The sequence below is a fragment of the Terrapene carolina genome, unplaced genomic scaffold (assembly GCF_002925995.2).
Source record: "Terrapene carolina triunguis isolate 2854851 unplaced genomic scaffold, T_m_triunguis-2.0 Scaffold96, whole genome shotgun sequence".
Taxonomy (NCBI): Eukaryota; Metazoa; Chordata; order Testudines; family Emydidae; genus Terrapene; species Terrapene triunguis.
The window spans coordinates 29,533,324-29,543,042 of NW_020664447.1; the positions used below are offsets into that span (position 1 = coordinate 29,533,324).

Consider the following 9,719-nt stretch of genomic DNA (forward strand, 5'->3'; position numbering starts at 1 on the left):
CTCACCCACTTAGGTGATCAGATGTCCCGATTTTATAGGGACAGTCCTGATATATGGGGCTTTTTCTTATATAGGCTCCTATTACCCCCCAACCCCGCCCTGATTTTTCACACTTTCTATCTGGTCACCCTATACCCACTGCACCTCTGGGGCAGTTCCTGGGGCCTAGCCTCGATCTCTCTCCCACTCTCCTTCTGTTTTGTAACCTGATAATTAATTATTAGCAGTTTTTTGTCTTTTGGGTTTCCAGGTGATGGTGAGATGGGATGACCCCAAACTTAGCTGGAATCAGAAGTCTCTGTGATACTGGCGCTATCCCTGCTCTCTGCCCGCAGAAGCCATGAACCTGTAACTGGGGAAGCTTCCCCTCAACCAGTGTGTTACCACCAGATCTGCAGTACAGAAGCCAGCTGCCCTGTCACCTCAGCATCCTCCAAAGGTTGGTTTTCTTGCTCTTGTAGAGAAGTTAAAGCTACTCAGTTTCCTGCTGTCCCCGTCTCTTCTTGCCCAGACCAGTGAGTTTAGGGTAGAAGGTAAGATGGGGAAGGACGTTGGGATTGCTGGCTCCCTCTCTGTTCAATGGTGCACTCTACTCAGTCCCTTACTGCCAGGCACCACTCCTCATCACTGGGTAGGGGGTGTGCTAAGTCCACAGGACAGCCCCTGAGATTCCCATTAGCCTCCCACAGCACCTGCCTTGTAAAAGGAGAAGGAAGAACATTCCTCCTTTTTTGTCCAGCTAAACCCTGGTGAGCAAAGGATCTTCCTTTGTGTCTGTTACAAAGAGATGTCCCTTTAATGCACATTTGGAGATTCCCCTCTTCAAATCCTCTTGTTTCCAGAGAACCTTTGATCTCTAAATTCCAAGCTCAGCTGGACACAGTGGCAGAGGCCTGGGCTGCTTCACTTGAGAATTAAAGGATTGGAAGGGAAAAGTCCATTTTAGGGTGGAGGACCAGAAGGGACCCTGCAGCAATTTATTTTAGCAGACTGGGGACCTACTCCTTGTGGCTCTTTGCCCTGTTTGGCATTAATCCCTCTCCCTCCGTGCACCAAGCATTTTGGGGGGCTGCCATTCTTCTCTGCTGCCTCCGCCGCCCCTCATTAGTGCATGGCCTGGCTTGTCTAAACCTTGATCGGATTTGTCAAGGCTCCTTCCCTTTTCTTCCTGTTCATTGAAGATTGAAACAAAGGAAATGGGAGAAGAAAGGGCCTAAGAATAGGAGTGAGGGAAGTGAATGACAGGCTGCCCCCTGCACCCTTCCCCCTTCCAGCTCTCATGGGGCAAAGCTAAAGCCAGTACACTTCACTTCTGAAGGCAGTGCCTTCCCCCTGCCTCTAGCCTGAGTCAGGGCTTCTGCATTCTGTTCCCAGCTCTGCCGCTAGCTGGCTTCATGGTTCACCTGCTCCCTTGGTCATGTTCCTATGGAACTGCTGCCTGCACTGGGTGTGTGCTGCAGCCGAGGCTATTCCCTCCACTACTGACCTGATAACCCAGACAGCTCTAGTCTAAATGGCCAGGCTGCAGCATTGCCTATTAAAATACCCACACCAGTGGGAAGAGGCTCCTTCTCCCCCAGCAGGGACACTGTGGTGTGGGGACCCAAATTAATCTCCAATGTAAGTGGGCTTTTGTTTTTACTGCTTTATTTTTAACGTGCCCTGTGCTGAGATGTTTCCCTCATTACCTGCACTAGCAAAGTGCTGCTCCAGCCAGCCAGCCAGCCCCTAATGAACCCAATGCAGAGCTCTGACAGCTCCTGGCATCTGTACAGGATATTAAGCAGCAGGATTTTCCGGCTCCTCCCGACCCTGAGCCAGATAAGGACTCTGAACAAGGGCCTTTTGTGCAGCCAGGTCTGTGAGGAGGTTGCTAACCTGGTTTTGGAGAAACAGCATCCATGGTTCGGCAGCTGATAGTCAAGATCAGACTTTCCGTTGAGGCAGGAGACTTCAGTGTGAAGGGAGCCCGACGCAACGTGCTGGTCTCAGCACTTTTTTGGTTGATGTTAATCCCACCCCTGGCATTCTCATCAAGCCCTTCAAACTTCCCTCCCCCACCTTGTCTCTTGATCTCTTCTGCCGTCTGCTCACAGCCTCAGTATTAATTTGCCTGGAGAAATTAAAAAACATGAAGTCCCAGCATAGTGATGTAGCCACTACAGTGTGAAATGCATCCTCACCTGTCCAATCCTAATTGTCAGTCTCTAGGAAGCTTTTTCTTGGGGCTCAGCCTATATTTTCCTTTCATCCTCTTCTTTCTCATTCTCCCCCATATGTAACCCCCAAATAATCAGCACTCTCAGGGCTTTAATCAGAGAGCTCTGTAAAGTGCTTAGGCTATGAAATGTGTGGATTTGGTGTTACTAATCCTTCTCCTTGCTTGGTATTCATTCATGCCCTTCAGGTATTTGCATTCTCATGTCCCTCTCCTCAGGGAGGTCGCTTAGCCAAACTCCAAAGCTTCACATATTTCCCTACGTCTCCGTCCATTCCATGTGCACAGAGTCAGTGGGAGAGGGAACTCCGAGTTCCCACCCCCACCATACACACTGCCCAGAGGGGTGATCTAGGTAAGGCACGCAGGTGTGGGGAGTTTGTTCTTTTAATTCCCTGGGTGGGCTTGCATGGCAAGTTAGTTTTCTATGACTACTCCTAACTGATGATCTTCTTAGTAAAGAGGAACCCAGATGGATTTTGCTATTTCAGGTGCATTATACAGAGGGACTGTCCTTGCCCTGCTCCATGGTGCAATGCCTCTGTTGCTGCAGCCCAGACAGGTCTTAACAGGCTGGGGGTTATTGACCAGCAAAACCTTTGTGTCAAAGTGCTTGTATTGAAGGTTTATGCCTTTCCAGTGAAACAAAATCGTGTTCCGTCAAAGCGAGCACGTTTCCCCTTCTGTATTTTACAGGATAATTGCTGGGCTCGTGGGCTCAGCACAGGTATAAATCAGCTATGCAGTTCAGCAGGGTTGCAAAGTGCTTGAGCTAGAAAGCGCCTGTCATGGCCAGTAAGTCCATCACACGCTTGCAATTAATTGATGACCTTCATATAATGCTCATCTCCCCCCATGTTATTTCTCTCTTTTGCAGAGACCCCATCCCCTGGTATTCCAGTGCGGTGCATGTGCCAGAGTATGCAGATTATCTTGTGTTCCAGCTTCAGGTACTGCACTCTTTTTACACTACTCCCCCGCCTTGAGCACCCTGGTTAGATTGGAGGCAGGTGTTAGCTGCAGCGGGAGAGGTGTCTGAGTTAAGTGCTGCCCTCCCCAGGCTAGCAGTAAATTCAGGCTACCCAAACCTTGGGTTTCATATGGAAAATAAAATCCCTTCTCCTCACAAATGTCAGTAGTAGGAAGGGGAAGGCAGATATCTTCTCTCGCTGGCGCCTCCTGCCAGACAGATACAGTACAGAGTGGGAGGCTTAAGCCAGCCCTGGTGTTACCAGTCTCTGCTGTCTCCTTTGGGCAGCGAGGGCTTGTGTAGTAAGAAGGGGAGACATGGTTCTTTCTCCTCCCGAACCGGCTCTTCAAAGAGTTATCATAGTGAAAGCTAGTGGGGCAGGGGAATTAATCTATCAACCAAGTTGGAAGCCAGAATCTCCTGAGCATGGGCTTGAATTCCCCATGATGCTGTTGGGTTCCCACTGCATGGCAGGCTTCCAGATAGGGGCCTCGTTGGCAGAACACTGGCCTGGGAGACTGGAGACCTGGGGTTCTATTCCTAGCTCTGCCACCGACCTGCTGGATGACATTGGGCAAGTCACCACCTCTCTGTGCCTCTCTTCCCACCCTTCAGCTGTCTTGTCTATTTAGATTGTAAACTCTCCAAGGCAGGGCCTATGTGCCACTATGTGCTGGTCTGTACTCCAAAGTTACATCAGCATAGCTGCATCTCAAAAGCGTGACAAATCTGCACTCCTGAGCGACATAGTTAAACTGATCTAATCCCTGGTGTAGACAGCATTAAGATGAAGGAATAATTCTTTGTCCTAGCTGTAATGCTGCCTCCAGTGACCTAAGAGCATGAGTACCAACGCGGGGCAGCCTGTTAAGAACCAGGGCAGAAACCTCAAATTGGTTGTGAGTTCTATACTTAGATTTCACCAACCAATTATCAAGTTTAAACTCCTCAGGCACTAGAACAGCCTGAACATGGAGTCAGACAGTCCCCTTGGGCTCTCCACTCTGTCTCGCCACCCAGGTGATGAAACCTTTATGACAGATGGTCCCTTACACAAAGAATCACACCAATATTCAGGTTACTCCCAGTCCCAAAGGACCAGTCACTTACCCCAAGTCAATTGCACGTAGATTTTACACCAAAGTCAATGTTTGTAACCAATCCTATAATAAACTATATAAAGATTTGTTAAGTAAGAAAAAGAAACAAGAATTTTTTTACAAGGTTCAAGCAGGGAAACATACACAAATGAGTTACAATCTTAAGTTTTTAAAAGTAATAAAAGAGCTTGCTTATTACAGAAGCTTCATGTCCTTTAGGGCTAACCCAGGCTAAGCACTGGGGTTCTCTTGCTTGTGCCTAGAAAACTTTGTCTAAGCAGCAGGGAGATCCAGTTCCTCCTTGTAAAGGTTTTTTATCCCCTTTCTTCCTTTTGCTCTGAGTCGCACACTAAGCTAATGGGAGGAATTCTCTTGTATGACTCTCTTCCCAGGGAGGGCAGAACAACCAACGTCTTTTGTCCTCTCTAACATCCCACAATAGTCCATCTGGTATCACTGGACCTTTCCTGTTGGCCAGAACATAAAACCTTCTGCAGGAGGTCAGTACGTCACACTAGTTAATATGTCTCTCCTGTCTGGTGACTTACACAGTCACTGAGGCTCACAATACAACCACTCAAATATTACTTTGCAATGTGGAATATGGATGTTATAACTGAGATTAATTCATGCAGCAACTCACAAGCATTCAATGAAATCTAAACACATTCTTTGAATTCTAATGTTTATTTTAACAATACTAACACACAGATGAGCCAGACTGATTCCAGGTGTATTTGTCAGTATTCCATTGAGAAATGGAGACTTTGGCGTGAGCTGGCACCTGGTTTGGAGAACCCCACCTGTTGCTGTAGTAAGTGTCTCCACTGAAGCACTACAGCAGCTGTACCGCTGTAATGTTTGAAGTGTGGACATAGCCTGTGTGTCTGTACAGTGCTTAGCACAGTGGGGCCCTGTCTCAACGGGAGTCTCTGGGTTACCATAATACTACTACGATATTGGCCTGGCCCCCATTGATAATGTGTTTCCTGTCCCCCCCCTTCCCTGGCCAGCAGTGCTCCCTGGGGGGTCAGTTTTGCTGTGGCACTGCGTCCCTAAACCCAGTGTAGTTCTGTTCAGGGCCCAGATGCTGCAGGGGAAAGGGTTGCATAGAGTCTTTCTTAGAGAGAGATTTCTAAAAATATGCTAAGCTCTGTATTCACACTGAGTTTGGAGGTGAGGGGAGCAGCAGAGTGAGGAGCAGGGCTGCTAAAGTCAATATTATCTCATGAGTCAAGTTATTGAAAGTGAATAGTGGGGAGGGGGAGAGCTAGCAAAGATGCTGGCTGTGGGCTGCTGACCTCTGATATCCATAAAACACCATCATCCTGGTGACTGATCAACTCGCAAGAGTGCTTATTGCACAGAATCCTCCTGTCCTCCCCTGTTCATCCACTCTCTGGATTGATTTTATGGCTTGGATGAGTTTAATGTTCTGATAATAATGCTTTGTCTTCATCTCTCTCCCAGGGAAGGACTCTGCCTTCCCCAGGCTGGCAATAAATTCAAACTGTCCAGAGTGTAAGTGGGGGCCCTGCTGGGGCAGCTTTCCCCCGCATCGCACTTGGCTGCCTGCACTGCTTGCTGTCCGGAGGCAGGACTTTTCAGGTGCGGAGTTAGTAGCATAACGTCTTCCCTTCTGGTGTGAGTCTTGGATTGCTGCTGGACTTGCTTCCTCTGTATCCAACTTTGCTTGCTGGTTTCCCTCCACTTTTCCCACTCAAAGTTCACTGGGACAAGAGCTCCCCACATCCCCAGATCAGTCAGGGTGGTGTGGGCTGAGCTGATTTGCAGTGTGTGACTCTACACATAGAATGAGTATAAGCAAGAAGCCTAGTTCACAGGGCTCTTTGGGTGGAAGGTGCTAGTGTCATGTAGGCTGTTCATTTTCACCCCTTCCCTTGGGGTGGGACTGTGCCCACTCAGTTAGCTGTCCTGGGCTCACTATATAGAGTGTGGCTGCTCTGTTTCTCATTTGACCAAGTCAGGGGGCACTGACTGCTCCCGTGCCAGGAATAACCCTGGGCACAGCAGACGTTGGATGGGCAGTTCACATTCCTTGCACATTGTGTGGGCCAGTTCCTTATGGCAGGAGGCAGTGTATGTGTGTGCATGTGAGCATCAGCTGTGGCTATTTCCTTTTCCCAGGTGTCTGGCCTGTCAGACATTCAGGTGCAGTTTGTTTCTGGTATGTCTCTCCTGGCATGAGTTACCCCTTTCTGTGGTCAAAGGCCAGCTCCTCTTCAGGACAGGCAGCAAAACTTTGTCCTGTTCTCACCCAGGCATCCATCTAGGCATTTGGAACATGCCCTTCACCATAGCATCTGGTTCCCTTATATGCTGCCTAAAGTGTGGGTGTTGAAGTTTTGTGTGCTTAACTCAGGTATGCACAAGAACGTGAGTCCAGCAGCGATTGGCTATGAGTGTAATGCACAAGTCTGAGTAGTGAGTGGCACCAGTGCAATGCACAAATCCGTGAACTCACAAAGGAAAATGGGAAAATTTGTATTTTTAAAAAAACAAAAAAACCTTCCTGCCTCCCTTCTGTCTTTCAGCTGCTGGTTGTGACCCCTCATTAGTGTGTTCTGAACTGTTGTCTATCAGTGAATGCCACTCCTCACAAACCAGACCTTCCTCTCTTGTGCACAGGGCCCTGCTGTCCACTCGCCCCATCCCATGTTCTTGTTGGAAGTATCTGGCCTCACAGTACTGAGCCAAGGTCTGAAACGGGCCAACTGCATGGAAAGCAATGATCCCACCTCACTTTAAACTGCTGCTCTGGGTTAACTATTCTTGTCCCTTGCTTGCTGTCTTCAGCCCACATTTGGGCCATGTAGGGAGAATACATTGCAGGTGCCCTGTTGTATTAATTGAGATGGCTTATATGGTTCAAAGCGTCAAAGGTGTTAATGAGATCTTATCACTGATAACTTTAAACAGCGTTAAACAAGGTTTGTGATCTGGTATACCGAGATCTTAGTCTACTTAGCACCAGGGCAAACACACCATTAAACATAATTTTAGCCTTTTATTAAAGATACAGAAAAGAAGGAAAAACTGTTAAAGCATTTGAAATGTAAAGTATTAAATAAGGATTTCATTTTAACATCCCTTGTTCCCTTTAGCTGGAGAGAGCTTTTAGAAGGGGAAAAAACCTTTTTTTCACAGTCTTTTAGGTGGTAGTAATTGTCCTTTTGGGAAAAAGAGTAGAAGGTAGTTGAGATGGGCTGGAGCTGTCATTGGCTTAACTGTAGTTAAAGTCCCATCCCCTTTCCTAGAAGACAAAACAAGACCCACACACATAAAAGGGGAGAGAAAAGAACAGCAAAGACAGAAAATGCAGTGTCTATCTCTAATATTGACTTTCACTTGCAATCTCACTGCTGGGGAAACGCAGGAATGACATACGGTCTTATCAGCCACTCTGAGACCTGGCAAACTTGTACCAGCACTGGGCTTTTCAGGGCATTGATTTTTGCTGCCTCTTTCAGGTCACAGGCCTACAGCAGTGTTGCAAAATATGCAGTCTTGGCTGGCTAGGCTAAACTCTCACTAGAGAGAAGGGGAGAGATAAGAAAGAGAAGAAATAAGATAGGGAAGGAAAAGGACACATGGGGAGAAGGGAGGTGGTAAGGGGAGACAGTCTCACATCCCATATAGTGGTTGGGATTCAGCCAGAGCTGGTGGAGGTGGAAATGTTGTCTAGGGTTGCCAGTTTTGATTGGATCTTTCATCACATGGCATAATCTTTAATTCCTGAAGACTCCAGGACAGTCCTGGAGGGTTGACAACCCTAATGCCGTCTGGCTCCCTTTTTGGCTCTGTCTGGTCAAGACACCCCTCAGGATTAGGATGATGAAGGCCCAGGTACCCAGGAGACAATGGGGGTGGCAGTGGCAGCCATGATGGTGAAGCTCGTTCCAGTAGCCAATTCTTCTCAAAGTTTCTTTCTTCAAGGACTCCAGAAGGGATGTGATGGACAGAATAGCCCATCCCCTCATTATTTTGCTCACCAGTTAGGCCTAGTTTCCAACACACTGATTTTTGGTTCACTAGTTTCCAGTTCCACACTTTTTTTTTGTTTACCAAGCATGATCTTAACACAGTCCTTGAGTTATATCAACAGGCCCTTTTGTTTGGACTAATTCAGTCTTTGCCTCACTTTTGCACCTTTCCTTGTCAACTTTGTTTGAGATTGTGGCAGTTTATAAACTTTCACTCCTTACAGTTGAGCAGGTCTAGATGCAGGTCTGGATCAGCGGTACCCACAGTTGCCTGCTTGCAAGAGTTGTAATCCACTGAATGGGATGGATTCCTGGCTTCAGCGTAGGCTTTCAAAGCCTTGGATGGGCTGGAAGCAGCAGTTTAGATCTCAGATGATTCAGATCAGTCTTGTATCCTTGTCACAGTGGCTAACCTAGCTTCATGCGCTTTGCTGTATGTGTGATGTTCAGATGGGGCCTTGAAACCAGAGACCCTGTGGACTGTGCAGAAGCATGAAACATCCCAGGGCATTTCTGTGAGAGTTGGAATTGTTTGCCCCGGTGTCCTTGGCCAAACTCCCTTCTGCTCCAGAAATGGCTACATTTCAATAGATTTGTGTGAAGAGCTGTGAGATCCTTTGGGATCTTTCAGGTATATTTGTAACATGCTCCTCTCTGTAATGAATAGGAGGGAAGATGTTGGACTTCTGGGAACAGGTGATTGGCTGGGGAATTTGTAACATTACCTAATGACTCTTCATGAATCTCTCCCCCATCCCACCCCAGTGCAGGGGGTATTGTTGTTTCCATTGTACAGATGACAAAATTGAGGCACAGAGAAGAGAAGGAACTTGCATAAGCCTACACAGCGAGTCAGGGTAACAGAAGGACTACTTGGGAGGAGGTTCTGTTCCTTGGTCCTGCTACTGACTTTCTCAGAAATGCAGATATTAGGGTACGTCCAGACTACCTGCCGTATCGGCGGGTAGTGATCTATCCCCGAACGCGCTCCTCGTCGACTCCGGAACTCCACCAGAGTGAGCGCGGTAGCGGAGTCGACGGGGGAGCCGCGGCCGTCGATACCTCCCATCCTCACGGCGCGGGAAGTCGGAATAAGATACGTCGACTTCAGCTACGGTATTCCTGCAGCTGAAGTTGCGTATCTTACATTGACACCCCCCCAATTGTTGACACCGCCCCATCCTGCCCTAGCCCTGCCCCTGCCCCTTCCACTCCCTCCCACTTCCCGCCCCCCTCAGAACCCCCAACCCTCCCCCCCACTCCTTGTCCCCTGACTGCTCCCTCCTGGGACCCCTGCCCCTAACTGCCCCCCAGGACTCCACCCCCACCTAAGCCTCCCTGCTCCTTGTCCCCTGACTGCCCCTAGTACCCTATCCCCTACCTGTCCCCTGACTGCCCCCTTCTGAGACCCTCCCCCCATCCTAACT

The 9,719-nt window shown here is 48.4% G+C and overlaps 1 protein-coding gene across 5 annotated transcripts in view; it reads left to right on the forward strand.

The window, feature by feature from the left end:
- Nucleotides 1-254: 254 nt before the first annotated feature.
- The window catches only part of LARGE2 (LARGE xylosyl- and glucuronyltransferase 2), a 39,453-nt gene continuing 29,988 nt past the window's right edge, over nt 255-9,719 (forward strand). For 4 of the 5 annotated variants that reach the window (XM_029911483.1, XM_029911488.1, XM_029911487.1 and 1 more), the window contains exons 1-3: nt 255-439; nt 3,096-3,168; nt 4,681-4,788. The gene's annotated coding sequence lies outside the window, so the exon portion shown is untranslated. The remainder of the gene's footprint in view (nt 440-3,095; nt 3,169-4,680; nt 4,789-9,719) is intronic. The other variant, XM_029911484.1, reaches the window with a different exon arrangement.